Source organism: Bos taurus, chromosome 8, assembly GCF_002263795.3.
Source record: "Bos taurus isolate L1 Dominette 01449 registration number 42190680 breed Hereford chromosome 8, ARS-UCD2.0, whole genome shotgun sequence".
NCBI classification, from domain to species: domain Eukaryota; kingdom Metazoa; phylum Chordata; class Mammalia; order Artiodactyla; family Bovidae; genus Bos; species Bos taurus.
This window is the reverse complement of record NC_037335.1, coordinates 39057035-39078505: the sequence shown is the minus strand read 5'-3', so window position 1 is coordinate 39078505 and position 21471 is coordinate 39057035. Positions and strand designations below refer to the sequence as shown.

At 37.1% G+C, this 21471-nt stretch overlaps 1 protein-coding gene across 4 annotated transcripts in view; it reads left to right on the top strand.

The window, feature by feature from the left end:
* Positions 1-21471, top strand: part of RIC1 (RIC1 homolog, RAB6A GEF complex partner 1) — a 144161-nt gene that overhangs the window by 12916 nt on the left and 109774 nt on the right. The window lies entirely within an intron of this gene.

Sequence of the window (21471 nt, the reverse complement as noted above, 5' to 3'; positions counted from 1 at the left end):
TAAAGAATCCTCCTGCTAATGCAGGAGACACAGGTTCAATCCCTGGATCAGAAAGATCCCCTGCAGGAGGAAATGGCAATCCCATGGACAGAGGAGCCTGGTGGTTACAGTATGTGGGATTGCAGAAGAGTCGGAGACAACTTAGCAACTAAACAACAATGGAAAAAGAAGGTCACACAAATGAAGCAGAAAAAAAACATCTAAGTAAAGACATTTTGCTCATCTTCAGTGCTTGTGAATTATTGAAGCAACCCATTTTACTTGTGAATGTTGATTCTGAGTTTACTATGGACTGTGTGATTTACATCATGGGAAGCAAAGTTTGCTGAATTTAGGTTCTTAACAACTCATGATGTTTGTCCTTTCCTCAGAGTAACCTGTACAGCCTAACTTTTAGACTTAAAGTTCTCTTTCAAAATAATTTATATCGTCATTATTCATGGAAAGTTAGCATCACTTGTGTGAATAGAGGGTTACTTGTGAGGAGCAAAATGAATGTTATGAAAAACTAGTTTCTTGCCAAAGGCTCTTACCCTTGCCTTGAGAAGGGCAGTTTGCAGATTACATGAGAGATGGTTAGAAGTACACTATCCCCTCATACAGGTTTCCTCCTTACCAAAGTCGAAAGGATTGAGTAATTGAAAAAGTTTATTTTCTCACATATGATTAAATATTTAATACAGTGTTTATATGTCTCCTAAAATGGTGGTATAGAAAATATTGCATTCATAGCATTCCATTTACTGCTAGATAAAGTATTTATTATGCAGTTTATCAAATTAGAATAAATTTTTTTGTTCAGTTGCTAAGTGGACTGTAGCATGCCAGGCTTCCTTGTCCTGCACTGTCTCCCAGAGTTTGCTCAAACTCATGTCCATTGAGTCAGTGATGCTGTCAAAACCATCTCATCCTCTGTCATCCCCTTCTCCTCCTGCTCTCAATCTTTCCCAGCATCAGTGTCTTTTCCAGTGAATCAGCCCTTCGCATCAGGTGGCCAAAGTGTTGGAGCTTCAGCATCAGTCTTTCCAATGAATATTCAGGACTGATTTCCTTTAGGATTGACTGGTTTGATCTCCTTGCTGATCAAGGGACTCTCAAAAGTCTTCTCCAGTACTGGAGTTCAAAACCATCAATTCTTTGGCACTCAGCCTTCTTTATGGTCCGACTCTCCGATCCGTACATGACTACTGGAAAAGCCATAGTCATTATCAGCAAAATGATGTCTCTGCTTTTTAATATGCTGTTTAGGTTTGTCGTAGCTTTCCTTCCAAGGGGCAAGTGATGAATTTATAATTTAATCTTTTTAAAGTGTTCTAGAATTCAGACTTGCCACAGGGTGAGACAGTTTTTTTTTTTTTAATTGACTAGCAAGCATCAATTGGTTGAAGTCAAGGTATCTCACATTTCTTTTAAGCTTTGCTTAAACCTGTCTCCTTAAGTAATTTGTCTTATTTCCGTCATAAATCATACCTAAATTTGCAAATAAAATTTTGGATATTATTGTAGCTATACTGTAGAATTTACTGTAGCTTAATTTTCAGTTTTATTGAGGTGTATAAAATACATCCCATAAGTGTGCCATGATTTTTAGTAAATTAGTAGAGTTGTGCAATCATCATTACTATCTAGCTTTAAGAGCATTGATAGCAACCTCAAAAGTACTGTGCTCATTTGCATTCAGTTTCTGCTCCCCCTCCAGCCCCAGAAAATTATTGACTGCCTTTTGTCTCTTTGGATTTCGCTTTCCTGTAAATTTCATGTAAACATAACCATATAATATTTGGTCTTGTGTCTGACTTTCATTTAGTATAACGCTTTTGTGGTATACCTTTTTATTGCTGAATATTATTCCATTGTATGGGTATACAATGGAATAATTGTATTCCATTGTAGTCCATTTCCAGTAGTCCATTCATCAATTGATGGATATTTGGATTGTTTCTAATTTGGAACCATTGTGAATAATGCTACTATAAACATCTCTGTATACTTTTTTTTTTTCCCAGTTATATATTATCATTTCTTTTGGGGAGATACCTAAGAGTGGACCTGCTAGGTCATTTGTTAAGTTTGTGTTTAGCTTTTTAGGAAAATGCCAAGATGTTCCAATGTAGCTATAAAATTTTATGTTCCCAACAGCAGTATATCAAGGTTTGTGTTTCTCCACATTCTTGTTAATATTTATTATTGTCAGTCTTTTTGTTACAGCTATTTAGTGGCTTTGTAGTGATAGCTCATTGTGACTTTAGTTTGTATCTTCCTGATAACTAAAAATGTTTAGCATCTTTTCATGTGCTTATTAGCTATTTGTGTGCCTCATTTGATGAAATGTCCATCCACATGCTTTGCCCGTTCCTTTTTTTAAATTGGATCATTTGTCTCATTCAGTTGTAAGAGTTCTTTATATATTCTAGATGCAAATTCTTCATTAGATATGCCTTGCATATATTTTATCACAGTCTGTATTTGTCTTCTCAGTTTCTTAATAGGGCCCTCTGAAGAGAAAAAGTTTGGTTTTGGTGAAGTCTGGATTATCATTTCTTTTATGAGTCATGCTTTTTGTGTCCTATCTAAGAAACCTTTTGCCAGTACAAGATCACAAACATGTTCTGCATTTTCTTTTATAAGTGTTATCATCTGAACTCTTATACATAGGTCTGTCAGATGTTTTGAGTTGATTATCATGAGTGGTTTCAGGTAAAGATCTAAGATCAGTTTCTGTTTTTACATATAGATCCAATTGCTTTAGCGTTATTTGTTAGAAAAACTCTTTTCACTATTGAATTGCATTGGAATATTTGTCGGAAATCTATTGACCATAAATGTAAGGGTTTATTTCTGTATTTTCTGTTCTGTTGATCAGTATGTCTATCATTGTACAAGCATCATCACACTGGAGCTTTTATAGCACGTTGGTGAAAGTCCTACTTCTTGTTTTCAAAATTATTTTGCCTATTCTAAGTCTTTTGCAATTCTATATAGATTTTAGAGTCTTTGTCAGTTTCTACAAAAGAAAGAAAGAAAAACCTTGCTGGGATTTTTCAGGAAATGACACTAAATCAGACACTTACAAACATGAGTGTCTCTTCATTTATTTATATTTTGAAAAGTTTCTGTTGGCAGTATTTTTTTAGTTTGCAGTGTACAGGTCTGTTACTTTTTTTAAGCTTATTTCTAAGTTGTGTTTATCTTCTATGATGGTGTTGTGAATGTAATTATCAGTTTCATTTTCAGATCATTATGACATAGATATGAAATTGATTTTTGTATATTGTTCTGCAGCCTTGCCAAAATTTATTTACTTCAGTAGGATTTTTTTTTTTGGTAGTGAGAACTAATAAATGAATTCAGCAAAATTACAGGACATAAAATCAAGATGCAAAATTCAGTTGCATTTTTATACAGAAACAGTGAACATCCAAAAATGAAATTAAGGAAATAGTTCCATTCCACAGTAGCATCAAAAAGAATAAAATACAGAGTGTGAGGGGAAATGGATTAGGAGTTCAGGATTAACATATACACACTGCTGTGTATAAAATAGATAAGCAACAAGAACCTACTCTTTAGCACAGGAAACTATATTCAATGTCTTGTAATAACCTATAATGGAAAAGACTGTGAAAAAGAGTGTGTGTATGTGTACACTTGATATAACTGAGTCACTTTTCTACATACCTGAAGCTAATACACAGCTTGTAAATTAACTATATTTCAATTTAAAAAATTGATATTAATAAAGAAATACTTAGAATGAAAATTAAAGAGGCTAAAGACGTATGCTAAGAACTACAAAAATTGCTGAAAGAAAGAAGATGCAAATAAATGGAAAGACATCCCATTTTTATGGATTGGGAGACAATGTTGTTGAAATGCCAGGACTGTACTGCCAAAAGCAGCCTACAGATTCAGTGCAATCCCACCAGTGCTTTTTGTAGAAATATGAAAATCCATTCTAAAATTGATACGGAATCACAAGGGACTTCCCTCTTCAGTCTAGCTGAAATTTTATCCATTTTTTAGATCTTTACAGAGAAACAACTTTTGTTTTTACTGACCTTAGTCTATTAAGTTTCTGTTTTCTATTTTATTGATTTCTGCATTGATTTTTTTTTAAATTATTTTCTCCAGCTTGCTTTGGATTTAGCTTGCTTTCCTTTTGCTAGGTTGAAAACTTAGGTTATTGAGACGTTTTTTTTAATGTAGGCATTTTTTTTACCCTTTTTTTAATGTAGGCATTTTAAGCTCTTAAGTTTTCTTCTAAGCACTGTATTAGTTGTATTCCATAATTTTTTTCTTTTGAACATTTTCAAGTTTATAATAAAATTGAGAGGAAATTGACGTTTCCTCCTCTGGGAGATCTTCCTGACCAAGGGATCAAACCTGAGTCTGCTGCAGCTCCTGCCTTTTGATTGGAGTGTTTAGTCTATTTCACGTATGATTATTGATGTGGTTGGGTTTACATTAGATAATTTGCTATTTCTTTTCTGTACTTCAGATGTTTTCTGTTTATCTGTTATGCCTTTAATCGCTTTGATTTCATAAACATACTTTTTGAGTTATTTTACTGATGGTTGCTCTAGCAATTAAAAATGAATCTATTACAATATTATTTCAGGTTGATTCTGAATTAACTCCGGTAAAGTATAGAAAATGTTTCATCCCACTTTTTACTTTAATGCTTTTAAAATGGTAAAATATGCATAATATAAAATTTACCATTTTAATAATTTTTAAATATATAATTCTGTGGCCCTAAGTATATTCATATTTGTGCAACCATTACTTTGATCCATTTCTAGAACTTTTTCATATTGAAACTCCATTTCTGATAAACAGTAATTCCCCATTTCCCCCTCTTCCCAGTCCCTGGCAACCACCATTTTAGTTTCCCTATGAATTTGCCTGTTGTAGAAACACAATGTTTGTTAGTGATAGACTTAATTCACTTAGAATGTATTCAAGGTTCTTCCATGTTATATAGCATGTACCAGAATATGTTACCTTTTTAAGGCTGAATAATATTTTACTGTAGGTGTATATTATAGTTTATCCATTCATATGTTGATGAACATTTGAATTGCATTATTTTGGGGGTTGCTTTCACTTTTTGTGAATAGTACTGCTGTGAACATTAGTGCACAAATATCTGTTTCAGTCCCTGTTTTTAATTCACTTGTATGTATCCAAAGTGGAATTGCTGGATCATATGGTAATTCTCTGTCTGATTTTTTGAGAAATTGCTGGGGTTTTGTTTTGTTTTGTCATACTGTTTTTTCACAGTGGCTGCACCATTTTACATTCCCACCAGCAATACACAGGGGTTTATATTTTCCCACATCTTTGCCAAAACTTTCTTTTTCCTGTTTTTTGTTTGTTTTTTTTTTTTTAATTATAGCTATCCTAATGAGTGCAAAGTGGTATCTCATTGTGGTTTTGATTTGTATCTCCCAGGCTTCCATGGTGACGCAGTGGTAAAGAATTGGCCTGCAGTGCAGGAGATGGTGGAGATGTGGGTTCAATCCCTTGGTCGGGAAGATCCTCTAAAGTAGGAAATGGCATCCCACTCAGTATTGTTGCCTGGAAAATCCCACGGACAGAGGAGCCTGGAGGGCTATAGTCCACAGGGTCATAAAGAGTTGGACGTGACTGAGCTCACATGCACACACATGACATCACTTGTCATTGTGTATGCTCGTTTATATCTGACTCTGTGGCCCTATGGAGCGTAGCCTGCCAGGCTCCTTTGTCCATAGGATTATCCTGGCAAGATTATTGGAGAGGGTTGCCATTTCCTCCTCCATGGGATCTTCCAGACCAAGGAATCAAACCTGAGTCTCTTGCAGTTCCTTCATTGGAAGGTGGATTGTTTACCAGTGAGCCACCTGGATTGAATACCTTGTAATGTGTTTATTGGTTGCTTCTGTATCATCTTTGGAGAAACGTCTCTTCAAATTCTTAGCCCATTTTAAAATCATGTGACTTTCTTTTTGTTGTTGAGTTCTTGGCATTCTGTATTCACAGTTAGCCCTTGAACAGCGTGGGTCTGGCCTGACCCAAACATGTGAATGTTTTTCATTAGTAAAATACTATAGTACTACATTATCAATGGTTGGTTGAGTTCTCAGATGTGGAACTGCAGTGATGAAAGGCCCACTGGTAAGTTATACTGAGGTTTTTGACAGAGGGTCAGTTCCTGCATTGCAAGGGTCAACTGTATTCTGAATATCAATTCCTTATATATATGATTTGCAAACATTTTCTTCCATTATATGGGTTGCCATTGTACTCTGTTGATAGTGTCCTTTGATGTCCAAAAGCTTTTAATATTGATGAATTCCAGCTTAACTATTTTTTCTTTTGTTGCCTGTGCTTTTGGTGTCATGTGCAAGAAATGATTGCCAAATCCAAAGTCATGAAGTTTTTGTCCTGTGTTTTTCTTTTAAGACTTTAATAGTTTTAGCTTATGTTTAGATTTGTGATCCATTTTGAGTTGATTTTTGTATATGGTGTAAGATAAGGATCAAATTTTATTTTTTTCCTTGTGGATATTCAGTTTTCCTGGTACAATTTGTAAAACACTACTTTTTCCCCCCATTGAATGGTTTTGGCACTTGTTGAAAATCCTTTAGCCACGTATGTGATGTATTACTATTAATCTTGGGCTCTCTGTTGTATTTCATTGTTGTGTATGTCAGTCTTTATGCCAGTGTGGTACTATTTTGATTACCATAGCTTTGTATTAAGTTTTGAAATCAGAAAGTGTGAGACCTCCAACCTTCTTCTGTTTTATGCTTGTTTTAGCTACTGAAGTCCCTTGAGATTCTGCAAAAAACTGGTGTAATTTTGATAGGGCTTACTTTGAATCTGTAAATTGCTTTGGTATTATTGACATCTTAACATTGTTTTTTAACCTGTGAACATAAGGTGTCTTGCCATTTACATGCATCTTCATTTCAGCAATATTTTGTAGTTTTTAGCATACAAGCCTTTCACTTCCTTGTGTAAGCTTAATTCTGAATATTTTATTGTTTTCAATACTACTATAAATGTGATTTTAAAAATTTTATTTGTACACATTCCTTATTACATAGAAATTTAACAGATTTTTGTGTGCTAATACTGCACCTTGCAGTTGTGCTAAATTGTTAATCACTTCTAACAGTTTTGTGTGAAATCTATAGGGTATTCTACATAGAAGATCATATTTTCAGAGAAGAGAGATAATTCTTCTTCTCTTCCAGTTGGGTGCTTTTTATTTTCTTACTGATTTCTCTGGGCAGGATTTCCGGTAATGTTTTGAATGGAATTAGTGAAAGCACCCTTCCTGATCTTAGAGAAAAGCTTTCAGTTTTTTACCCTGCTTATTTAACTTATATGCAGAGTACATCATGAGAAGTGCTGGACTGGTTGAAGCACAAGCTGGAATCAAGATTGCTGGGAGAAATATCAATAACCTCAGATATGCAGATGACACCACCGTTATGGGAGAAAGTGAAGAAGAACTAAAGAGCCTCTTGATGAAAGTGAAAGAGGAGAGTGAAAAAGTTCGCTTCAAACTCAGCATTCAGAAAACTAAGGTCATGGCATCCGATCCTGTCACTTCATGGCAAATAGATGGGGAAACAAAGGAAACAGTGAGAGTCTTTATTTTGGGGGGCTCCAGAATCATTGCAGATGGTGACTGCAGCCATGAAACTAAAAGACACTTGCTCCTTGGAAGAAAAGCTATGACCAACCTAGACAGCATATTAAAAAGCAGAGACATTACTTTACTGACAAAGGTCCGTCTAGTCAAAGCTATGGTTTTTCCAGTAGCCTTGTATGGATATGAGAGTTGGACTATAAAGAAAGCTAAGCACCGAAGAATTGATGCTTCTGAACTGTGGTGTTTGACAAGACTCTTGAGGATCCCTTGGACAGCAAGGAGATCCAGTCCATCCTAAGGGAAATTAGTCCTAAATGTTCATTGGAAAGATTGATGCTGAAGCTGAAACTGCAGTGCTTTGTCCACCTGATGCAAAGAACCAGCTCATTGGAAAAGACCCTGATGCTGGGAAAGATTGAAGGCAGGAGGAGAAGGGGATGACAGATGATTGGATGGCATCACCGACTCGATAGACATGAGTTTGAGTAGGCTACGGGAGTTGGTGGCAGACAGGGAAGCCTGGCATGCTGCAGTCTATGGGGTCACAAAGAGTCCAACATGACTGAGCAACTGAACTGACGACTTGTTTTGTGCCTAACTTACAGTCTATCTTAGAGGATATTATATGTGCACTTGGCAAAAATGTGTATTTTTCTGTTGTATGGAGTTATCTGTGAAATGTTTTAAGTGAAATTAATTAGTCTATGCTGCTGCTAAGTCACTTTAGTCGTGTCCAACTCTGTGCGTCCCCATAGATGGCAGCCCATCAGGCTCCCTCGTCCCTGGGATTCTCCAGGCAAGAACACTGGAGTGGATTGCCATTTCCTTCTCCAATGCATGAAAGTGAAAAATGAAAGTGAAGTCACTCAGCCTTGTCTGACTCTTGGTGACCCCATGGACTTCAGCCTACCAGGCTCCTCTGTCCATGGGATTTTCCAGGCAAGAGTACTGGAGTGGGTTGCCATTGCCTTCTCAGTAATTAGACTATAGTGTTATTCAAGTTACCTCTTACTGATTTTTTGTCTGGTTGTTATGTTCTCAGGTGGGTTTTTTTGAGGTGTTATTGTCATGTAAGAAAGAGATGGGAATACCACACCACCTGACCTGCCTCTTGAGAAATCTGTATGCAGGTCAGGAAGCAACAGTTAGAACTGGACATAGAACAACAGACTGGTTCTAAATAGGAAAAAGAGTACATCAAGGCTGTATATTGTTACCCTGCTTATTTAACTTATATGCTGAGTACGTCATGAGAAACACAGGGCTGGATGAATTACAAGCTGGAATCAAGATTGCTGGGAGAAATATCAATAACCTCAGATATGCAGATGACACTACCCTTATGGCAGAAAGCAAAGAAGAACTAAAGAGCCTCTTGATGAAAGTGAAAGTGGAGAGTGAAAAGTTGGCTTAAAACTCAACATTCAGAAAACGAAGATCATGGCATCCGATCCCATCACTTCAAGGCAAATAAATGGGGAAACAATGGAAATAGTGATAGACTTTCTTTTCTTGGGCTCCAGAATCACTGCAGATGGTGATTGCAACCATGAAATTAAAAGACGCTTACTCCTTGGAAGGAAAGTTATGACCAACCTAAATAGCATATTAAAAAGCAGAGACATTACTTTGTCCACAAAGGTCCGTCTAGTCAAGGGTATGGTTTTTCCAGTAGTTATGTATAGATGTGAGAGTTGGACTATAAAGAAAGCTGAGCGCTGAAGAATTGATGATTTTGAACTGTGGTGCTGGAGAAGACTCTTGAGAGTCCCTTGGACTGCAAGATCCTCATCCTAAAGGAGATCAGTCCTGAGGGTTCATTGGAAGGACTGATGATGTATCTGAAGCTCCAATACTTTGGCCACCTGTTGTGAAGAACTGACTCATTTGAAAAGACCCTGATGCTGGGAAAGATTGAAGGTGGGAGGAGAAGGGGATGACAGAGGATGAGATGGTTGAATGGCATCACTCACTCAGTGGACATGAGTTTGGGTAAACTTCGGGAGTTGGTGATGGACAGGGAGGCCTGTCATGGTGCAGTCCATGGGGTCGTAAAGAGTCGGATACGACGGAGTGACTGAAGTGAACTGAACTGATGTAATGTCTGTATGTTATGAACCCCATAGTAGTACAGTATACTTTATTTTAAAAATTATTATTTTATAGAGTGATATATTTTAGAGAAATTAGAAGGAGGAATGATAAAAATACATTTATTTGGTCTTTTGCACTTGGTTCGTGACATTGTACAGGAGACAGGGATCAAGACCATCCCCATGGAAAAGAAATGCAAAAAAGCAAAATGGCTGTCTGGGGAGGCCTTACAAATAGCTGTGAAAAGAAGAGAAGAGAAGAGCAAAGGAGAAAAGGAAAGATATAAACATCTGAATGCAGAGTTCGAAAGAATAGCAAGAAGAGATAAGAAAGCCTTCTTCAGTGATCAATGCAAAGAAATAGAGGAAAACAACAGAATGGGAAAGACTAGAGATCTCTTCAAGAAACTCAGAGATACCAAAGGAACATTTCATGCAAAGATGGGCTCAATAAAGGACAGAAATGGTATGGACCTAACAGAAGCAGAAGATATTAAGAAGAGATGGCAAGAATATACAGAAGAACTGTACAAAAAATATCTTCATTACCCAGATAATCACGATGGTGTGATCACTGACCTAGAGCCAGACATCCTGGAATGTGAAGTCAAGTGGGTCTTAGAAAGCATCACTACGAACAAAGCTAGTGGAGGTGATAGAATTCCAGTTGAGCTATTCCAAATCCTGAAAGATGATTCTGTGAAAGTGTTGTACTCAATATGCCAGCAAATTTGGAAAACTCCACAGTGGCCACAGGACTGGAAGAGGTCAGTTTTCATTCCAATCCCAAAGAAAGGCAATGCCAGAGAATGCTCAAACTACCGCACAATTGCACTCATCTCACACGCTAGTAAAGTAATGCTCAAAATTCTCCAAGCCAGGCTTCAGCAATATGTGAACCGTGAACTTCCTGATGTTCAAGCTGGTTTTAGTAAAGGCAGAGGAACCAGAGATCAAATTGCCAACATCCGCTGGATCATGGAAAAAGCAAGAGAGTTCCAGAAAAGCATCTATTTCTGCTTTATTGACTATGCCAAAGCCTTTGACTGTGTGGATCACAATAAACTGTGGGAAATTCTGAAAGAGATGGGAATACCAGACCACCTGATCTGCCTCTTGAGAAATTTGTATTTAGGTTAGGAAGCAACAGTTAGAACTGGACATGGAACAAAAGACTGGTTCCAAATAGGAAAAGGAGTACGTCAAGGCTGTATACTGTCACTCTGCTTATTTAACTTATATGCAGAGTACATCATGAGAAATGCTGCGCTGGAAGAAGCACAAGCTGGAATCAAGATTGCCGGGAGAGATATCAATAACCTCAGATATGCAGATGACACCACCCTTATGGCAGAAAGTGAAGAGGAACTCAAAAGCCTCTTGATGAAAGGGAAAGAGGAGAGTGAAAAAGTTGGCTTAAAGCTCAACATTCAGAAAACGAAGATCATGGCATCCGGGCCCATCACTTCATGGAAAATAGATGGGGAAACAGTGGAAACAGTGTCAGACTGTATTTTTCTGGGCTCCAAAATCACTGCAGATGGTGACTGCAGCCATGAAATTCAAAGACGCTTACTCCTTGGAAGGAAAGTTATGACCAACCTAGATAGCATATTCAAAAGCAGAGACATTACTTTGCCAACAAAGGTCCATCTAGTCAAGGCTATGGTTTTTCCTGTGGTCATGTATGGATGTGAGAGTTGGACTGTGAAGAAGGCTGAGCGTCGAAGAATTGATGGTTTTGAACTGTGGTGTTGGGAGAAGACTCTTGAGAGTCCCTTGGACTGCAAGGAGATCCAACCAGTCCATTCTGAAGGAGATCAGTCCTGGGATTTCTTTGGAAGGAATGATGCTAAAGCTGAAACTCCAGTACTTTGGCCACCTCATGGGAAGAGTTGACTCATTGGAAAAGACTCTGATGCTGGGAGGGATTGTGGACAGGAGGAGAAGGGGACGACAGAGGATGAGATGGCTGGATGGCACCATGACTCGATGGACATGAGTCTGAGTGAACTCCGGGAGTTGGTGATGGACAGGGAGGCCTGGCGTGCTGCGATTCACGGGGTCGCAAAGTGTCGGACATGACTGAGCGACTGATCTGATCTGATCTGATTTACCATTTCCTATTGTCTATGTTTCTTCTTTTGATTTGAGTTACCATCTTTGTCAGTAGTCTCCCAGATCATCCCCACTCCCAGTTCAGTGATTTGTTTTGAAGACTCACAGTACATAGCATAAAGTCATACTCATAACTGTCATTTATTACAACAAAAGTATACAAAGCAAATTTGCCAAAGGGAGAAGATTTAGTGAGCAAAATCTGGAGGAACTAGCTGTAAGCTTCCATTAGTCCTCTTTCAGTGTAGTTATGTAGGTTGTGCTTATTTTCTCCAGTGTCATTTTGTGATACTATTTGTGCAGTGTTAAACACCAAGGAAGTTCATTATAGACCTAGTTCCCAAGGTTTTTATTAGGAGCTTTTTGCCCAGTGCACACCAAATTTCATATTCTCTGAAAGAAAACAGGTTTGTGTAAATAGCAGGCACAGTCAGCCACTCTGATCAGTTAAGGAATGGTGGGAACCCTCCCAAAATCCAGGTTCCCATATGCCAACTCAGGACCAACATTGTGTGTTAGCTTTTTTTTTTCCCCTCCCCCAGGTACAGCAGTCTTAGACATATTAGGCTAACTATTTTTTGCATACTATTTGATGACATTTTTTTTTTCTGAGGGATTTCTTTTAGTATTTCTTATAAGGTGGCAGGCTTGCTAAGAACAATTTTTATCTTTTTTTTTTTATCTGGGATGACTTTCCTTTGCCTCCAGCTTCAAAGGCTAATTTTGCTGGATATAGTATTCATAGCTGACAGTTTTTCTGTTTTCAGCATTTAAATATGTACTTTAAATGCCATCTGGTCTCCCATTACTTCTGACAAGAACTCAGCCATTAATTGTATTTTTGTTCTTTTGTGTGTGGTTACCTGTTATACACATGCTCTTTTAACATCATCTTGTTGACTGTAAGTAGTTTATGATGTATATATACAAGTGTTTATCCCACTGGGGTTCTGTCAATCATTCCAAATCTGGGGTTTACTGTTTATCACCAGACTTGGGACATTAACAGTCATTATTTATTTTTTATCCCTTGTGTCATCTCATGGAACTTCCCACTATACATATATTGGTGCACTTGATGTCTTACAGATCTCAGAGGCTTTCTTCAGTTCAGTGTTTATTTTTTATTTTTTAGATTGCTTAGTTTTATTGAACTGTTTTCATGTTTTTTGATTGTTCTGCCATCTCAAATCTGCTGCTGAGTCTATATAATGAAGTTTTCATTTCAGTTAATGTACTTTTAACCTGAAATTTCTAGAGTGGGTTCTGTTTTATTAATTTTACTCTTTTGAGATTCCCAACTTGTTTGGGTATTATCATATTTTCTTTTTATTATTTAAACATACTTTGCTTTATTCCTTTAATATATTATCATGACTGGTTTATTTGCCTGGTGTTCTGGGTCCACTCACAGTAGTTTCTTTTTCCTTTTGTCTGACTCACTGATTGTATATCTTCTGATTTTTTGTTGATAATTGGCCATTTTGGTTAATTTATTATAATAATTCTAAAGTCTCTCTCTTTTTTTTTCCCGAGAGTCATTGTGGCCGATTTTTTGTGTTAGTATTGTGTTTTATTAAGTTAATTGGATGGATTTAATCTGCAAAATTTATGTTCCCTGCAACTGCAGCAACTGACTAACATTCCTGGTTATTTTTCTTAGTTTCATTTTTACCATGGCTTTCTAGGAGCTGCCTCCATGTCTGCATAGTGAGTGTTTAGATGTTCAAACATCTTGAGCCAGTAAAGCTGAGTTGATTATTGGTTGATATATGAGTTAGGGAATGTAGGCAAAGTTTAGGACGATTTTATGTCTGGCTCAGCTTGTACTTCCTGTCTGGCCCTTTGGAAACTTCTTTGCAAACAGCCTCTTAGTGAGTCTGTGTTGTATGGGGAGCTTATTAGCCGATTGGTACTCTTTTTATCTGTGCCTGTACACAGCCTTGCTGACAGACAGGGATGAGTGGGGAGCTTGGTTGCTTAAGAGTTTTTCCTCTTGCTAAGTTCTGCCTCCCATTGAGCCAAGGATCTGTGGCAATCTTATCAGTTCCCTCTTTGACTCCCTGGTTTCCAGGATTTTCCTGTTAAATTTCTGGCTGGTTGTGGGATGTGCTACTTGCCCAAAGCAAGTCTGCAAACTCTAGCTTAGCAGCACTGTCAGCCTTTTCTGTTTATTTTCTAAGAACTTGCCACTTTTATCAACAATGCTAAAGGGTATATTGCACTCTGCTGCATATCAGGGCAGCCTACCTTTAGCAACAAAACTGCTGGTTTTTCACTGGCAGCCCCACCTTGGTGGCACTACTACCTACCAAGCTTCCTTGAGGGGATAGGAATAGTCCTGGCAAAAACATCATTTATTGCCACTGTTCTTACCTGAGATGCAGCAGTTTTTCATGCATAAAGTGTTCTTAATTTGTGTATGCCATCAATCACTTTGCAAATATAGTTAAGTTGACCCTTGAATAATAGGGGTTAGGGGCCCTGACCTTCTCTGTAGTTGTAAATCTGCATATAACTTTATTGGTTAATGATTGACAATCCAAATTAATTTTTTAAATGTTTCTATTCAAGAATACTTGTGAATTGAAATAATATCGCACAGGATAAAGAACAGTAACAAGGTAGGAGAGAAACACCCTGATTTTAAGAACTTGAAAGTGGGAATCAGGGATTTCTGAAATGTTACTCACTGTGTATAGAAAAGAAAGAAAATAGTCAGATTATTGGCTATCTTCTTCCTGTACAGGAATGTGAGCATCTCAGTTGGATGCCAGGAGCATTGATGTTGAGATTGGGTCATCAGTCACAGTACTGCCCTTAAGGAAAGTTGCACTTTGAAATTTGAGGAATGTTCGAAGCGTGAAGTTCATTACTCATCACTAGTGACATGATCGGAGAAGGCAATGGCACCCCACTCCAGTACTATTGCCTGGAGACTCCCATGGATGGAGGAGCCTGGTGGGCTGCAGTCCATGGGGTCGCTGAGGGTCGGACACTACTGAGCGACTTCACTTTCACTTTTCACTTTCATGCATTGGAGAAGGAAATGGCAACCCACTCCAGTGTTCTTGCCTGGAGAATCCCAGGGACGCGGGAGCCTGGTGGGCTGCTGTCTATGGGGTCACGCGGAGTCGGACACGACTAAAGTGACTTAGCAGCAGCAGCAGTGACATGATATCAGTAGAAGAAGCAGCATGTTACTGATAAAAGTGCCCTGTGTCTACCCTAATGGAATGTCAGTAGTTAACCAGAAAAACCTTTTTTTTGAAAATCATCTAAAACACATTCGTAATTTTCTCTGTTTTTGTAAATAGCATTAAATATACTTAAATGGTGGCCTATTTACTTACTTTTGGACTTCTTTTGATGCGCAGTGAAGTGTTGATCTTAAGTGGATTTTGATAGGTGTATATACTGATATAATGATTATTCCAGTCAGGATTCAGAATATTTTCATCATTCCAGAAAGTTCATGTGCCCACTTCTAGTCAGTCTGGTTCTTTTCCCCTTTCAGGTATCTGGTGGTCCAAGCCCTGTATTGCCAGAAAGTTGGACTGATCTTGTCTTTGTTGACTGCACGAGGGCGTGTGAGGTCGCTTTAGTCATGTCTGATTCTGTGACCCTTATGGACTGTAACCTACTGGGTTCCTCTGTCTCCAGGATTCTCCAGGCAAGAATACTGGAGTGAGTTGCCATGCCCTCCTCCAGGTGTCTTTTTTGATTAAGCTAGGCTGTTATTGGTGTCTTAAGTAGGCGTTTCAAATAAACTATTTCAAGGAAGCAGTTGGGAGTTTTGTTCTGTAGTATGTTTAATAATGTAATCTTGAGATGTTAAAATAATGAAACAGCAACAGATAACCTGGTGGGCTGCAGTCCATGGGGTCGCAAAGAGTTGGCCACAACTGAGCAACTAACATACACACAGTGCTTATTGAGTACTAAACATTCTGCCAAGTGGCGTATTATTTATTCAATTTCTGCAGAACCTACCAATGAGGTAGGTTCTATTGTTGGATTTATTGTAAAGATAGAGAAACTGAAGCATAGGACAAATAGTTTGTTTAAGCTCACAAAGCTATTAAATGGCAGAGCAGATATTTGAACCTTGTGTTCAGACTTCAGAGCCTATATTCTAAACCACTATACTATGTTCCTGGTTAGTATATGTGGGCTGAGTAGACCTTTTTGAGCTGATTAAGTAATCTAATCACCATTTATGGTGAGTTTTCATATAGGACCCCAAAAATCAATTTAAGACAGATACTGGAATATTACTTCTTGAAAGTTGGAGTTCGCAGTTAAAAAAATAGACAATGGGTTTGGATAGATGTTTCATCAAAATGATGTAATATAGCCAATAAGCACATGAAAAGAGGCTCAAAATGATGTATTCATTAGGGAAATGGTAAATAAACTACAAGATACTACCATACTCACTAGAATGGATACTATTAAAAAGATAGCAAGTGTTGGCAAGGAGGTGGAAAAATTAGAACTCTCATGGGCTGCTGGTGTGAATGTGAAATAGTGCAGTCACTGTGGAAAACAGTTTGACAGTTCCTCAAAAAGTTAACACAGTTATCATATGACTAGCAATTCCATTCGTATGTATATAGCCAAAATGATTGGTAACAGGTGTGCAATCAGGAATTTGTGGATGAACATTGATAGTAGTGCTTTTCACAGTAGCTAAAAGGTGGAAACAGACCACATATCCATCAATAGATGAATGAATAAACACAATATGGTATATAGATACAAGGGAATATTATTCAGTCATATAATAATAATGTATTGATACATGCTACAACATGGAGGAACTTTAAAAGATTATGCTAAATGAAAGAGACCAGATATGAAAGGCCACAAATCATATGATTCTGTTTATATGAAATCTCCAGAATAGTCACATCCATAGGTCAGAAAGTAGATTATTGGTTGCTAGGAGCTGGGGGGTAGGGAGGGATTGAAGAATGACTACTAGTAGATACAGAGTGTCTTATTGAAGTGATTGAAAATACTCTGGAATTATATGGATGATTGCACAACTCTGAATATACAGAAACCTGGTAAATTAGACACTATAAAAAGTAAAAAAATAGACTTTAAAAGTTGATAATATTTAGTTTATCAGACATAATATACATTTATAACTATTTGAAAAGTAGAATTTCCTGAAGGCTGGTATAAGGAGCTCTTTATACTGTGAAAGATGAGTTGTTTAATCAAATAGACTTAGGAAATATACATACTGTATCTATTGAAGATTGATAGTGTACATCAGCCCAATAAAGATTTGCTAAAGCTCTATGGTAAAAACACATGTTCAACTTCAACACAGGATTTTTGCAGCTGAATGGATCTCTAGTCCTTTAAATAATCACTAGTTTCTACAGAACCTACTTAGGTATATACAGCATGGAAACTGCTGGTCACGTTATTAAAATTCTTAGTTTATTAAGAATTAAATAAAATAAATTCCTTAAACTGGCCACATTTCAAGTGCTCAGTAGTCATGTGTTACTAGTATGTATTATATTGGACAGTGCATTTCTCGTCTTGCTGAAAGCTTGATGGGAAAGTGTTAGTATGGGTAATACAATAAGACATACAGTCATAGGATGTTTTAATTTACTCTTAGTATTCTACTTTTCAGTTATTATGGAGCATTACAAAGGGAGACTATGATAGATTGAATCATGTCTCCCACCAAAAAATAAGTTGATGTCCTAACCTCCAGTACCAGAAAAAGAATTTTTTTTTTAGTAGAGTCAACAGTTAATTGAGGGGGCCTTTAAACGTGTTGATTTCTGCTATCTACAGAGTCAGAGTGGTACTTATTAACATTTAAAACATTTATTACTTACATTTATGCAAAATGAAGAGAAGAAGAGAGGTGAGACTGAAGACTGCTGCTTGTCTGCTTTACATAAAAACTTGGTAGTTTCATAAGCCCATGTTATTGTACATTATTCTTTTGTTTCAGTGTGGATCCAAAAAGAGTAAAAAAAAAAAAACATCAGGTTTAGTGTGCTTTCTGACTTCCAAATTACAGAATTATTCATTTTGAGAATCGAAAAATTTATGAAATATTTAAACATTGAAATAGAAATTAAAAATTAGCAAATACTAAAACATAGCTATGATTTTAATTTAGTGATTAAATGTCACTCTGATTGACTCTTTTACCTTTATTAATCCAATAGGCAAATTATTGTCATTGCTGATTATAACAATAGAAACATTTTTGTTTTCAAAGCCCTCTTATTGAATTGGTTAATGCCTTCTTGGTAATCAATATTAAATAATTTTTCAGATAGGTCAAAGATCCATAAATCATCAAAAATGTAGAATTTATGCTAACTTGTATCTTACATGTATTCATTTTAGTTGCGAAACAAATTACAATCAATTTTTGTTGTTTTTGTCTTCTTTCTGTCCCTCTTACCTTTTGCCATAGTTCATGTTTCTCTTTAGGCTTTTGCAATCCATTCTGAGTAGGCCTAAGTATTTTTTCCCTTTAGTTCTTCAAAAGACCAACTTGTTTTTAACTTTCAAACAACTTTTTTTAGTGTATAATTGACATATGTATAAATTGTACATATTTGTAGTTTAAATTTGATTTTTTGACACATATATACCCATATAACTACCACTGTAATCCTGATAATGAACACATCTTTTATCACTATATGTTTCCTCCTGTCTCTTTATAGTTGCTTCCCACTGCTTTTCATCTCTTGACAATGATTCATCTGCTTACTTCTCTCACTGTAGATTAGTTTGCATTTTCTAAAATTTTGTATAAATGAAATCATACATATGTACTTGTTTTTTGGTTGTTGTGTGTCTTTCACTTAGCATCATTGTAAAGGGGAAATTAACATGTGTACAGTAAGTATAAATCTCATTGAAATTTTCCCCAATTTTTTTTTTTTACAGATGATTTGTTTCTGTTCTAGACTTGTATTTCACATTGCATGTAGTTGTTATTTCCCCTTAGTCTTCCATTCAGTACAGTTGTTCAGTTTTCCTTGTCTTTTATGATCCTCTGGAAGAATATTGTTCAGTTTATTTATAGCATCAGTCAGCTTGTTTATTCTGTTTTTTTTCCTTCATGAATGGAATGTGCTTATGTATTTTTGGCAGAAATATCATAAAAATGTCCTTCTCAGTATTATATCAGAGTTCATGATGTTCATATGTCTTTGTATTGTTGACCTTTACCTTGATCACTTCTTGTCTGCCAGTTTTCTCTACTGTAAAGTTATTGTAACTTGGAGAAGATATTGTGCATATCCTGTTTTTCCTGCAACTTTTGCTTGCTGATTTTAGTGTCCATTGTTGGATCTTGGCTGCAGCTATTATGCTGTTATGTGGTGTTTATCTAATTCTTTGCATCCCTGTTTCCTTTTACATTTATTAATTGGAACTCTAATGTAAGAAAGCTGTCCTTTTGCTTTCATTTATTCAGTAACTTATATCAGTATATTTTTGTATATATATGTTAAAATACAACACTAATTTTATTTAAATTTTTGACTATTTAAAAAATTGAATTTTGTTTTTACTCTTAAGAATTTTTCATTTGTTTTGGATACAAGTCACTGATGCAGATATGATTTCCTTGTTGTTTTTTTTTTAATTTGTTTGTAGCATGTCTTTATTCTTTTTAGTAGTGTTTTCTAAAGTGTTTTAAAGTGTTTTTTAATTTTTATAAGGATCACTTTGTCAGTTTTAATAATATTTATTTTGTGAGTCATGATTTTTATATCTTATCTAAGAAATCTTTTCCTAATCCAAGACCACAGAAGATTTTCCTCCTGTATCCTGAACTTTGATGGATCAGGTCTTACATATAGGTCTATAATAGGTGAATTAATTATATTAATTAATGTATATGTATTAATATATCTTTCCAGTTCAGTTCAGTTGCTCAGTAGTATCTGACTCTTTGTGACCCCCATGAACCGCAGCACGCCAGGCCTCCCTGTCTATCACCAACTCCCGGAGTTTACCCAAACTCATGTCCATTGAGTCGGTGATGCCATCCAACCATCTCATCCTCTGTCCTACCCTTCCCCTCCTGCCCTCAATCTTTCCCAGCATCAGGGTCTTTTCAAATGAGTCAGCTCTTCACATCAGGTGGCCAAAGTAGTGGAGTTTCAGCTTCAACATCAGTCCTTCCAATGAACACTCAGGACTGATCTCCTTTAGGATGGACTGGTTGGATCTCTTTGCAGTCCAAGGGACTCTCAAGAGTCTTCTCCAACACCACAGTTCAAAAGCATCAATTCTTCGGCACTCAGCTTTCATTATAGTCCAACTCTTACATTCATACATGACTACTGGAAAAACCATAGTCTTGACTAGACAGACTTTTGTTGACAAAGTAATGTTTCTGCTTTTTAATATGCTGTCTAGGTTGGTCATAACTTTCCTTTCAAGGAGTAAGCGTCTTTTAATTTCATGGCTGCAATCACCATCTGTAGTGATTTTGGAGCCCCAAAAAATAAAGTCAGCCACCGTTTGCACTGTTTCCCCATCTGTTTGCCATGAAGTGATGGGACCGGATGCCATGACCTTTGTTTTCTGAATGTTGAGCTTTAAGCCAACTTTTTCACTCTCCACTTTCACTTTCATCAAGAGACTCTTTAGTTCTTCTTCACTTTCTGCCATAAGGGTGGTGTCATCTACATATCTGAGGTTATTGATATTTCTCCCAGCAATCTTGATTCCAGCTTGTGCTTCTTCCAGCCCAGTGTTTCTCTTGATGTACTCTGCATAGAAGTTAAATAAGCAGGATGACAATATACAGCCTTGACGTACTCCTTTTTCTATTTGGAACCCGTGTGTTGTTCCATGTCCTGTTCTAACTGTTGTTTCCTGACTGCATAGAGGTTTCTCAAGAGGCAGGTCAGGTGATCTGGTTTAGGTATAGTTATTTTAATATTTTTGTCTTTTAACTTTTATAGTAGGATTAAAAGAAATTTACCTATCACCATTACAGTATTCTGTATTTGTATATTTATAGTAGTGAAAACTGTGGTGTTGGAGAAGACTCTTGAGAGTCCCTTGGACTGCAAGGAGATCCAACCAGTCCATCCTAAAGGAGACCAGTCCTGGGTGTTCATTGGAAGGACTGATGCTGAGGCTGAAACTCCAGTACTTTGGCCACCTCATGCGAAGAGTTGACTCATTGGAAAAGACCCTGATGCCGGGAGGGATTGGGGGCAAGAGGAGAAGGGGACGACAGAGGATGAGATGGCTGGGTGGCATCACTGACTCGATGCCCATGAGTTTGGGTGAACTCCAGAAGTTGGTGATGGACCAGGAGGCCTGGCATGCTGAGATTCATGGGGTTGCAAAGAGTCCGACATGACTGAGCGACTGAACGGAACTTACTGAAGTGTTAGTCACTTAGTCATGTCTGATTCTTTATGATCCCATGAACTGTAGTCTGCTAGGCTCTTCTGTCCATGAAATTCTTCAAGCAAGAATATTGGAGTGGGTAGCCTAAGTCCCCTACATACAAATGAGTTGTGTTCTGAAAGCAAGTTCATAAGTCCAGTTTGTCCTAAGTCCACCAAAGTTAGCCTAGGTACCCAG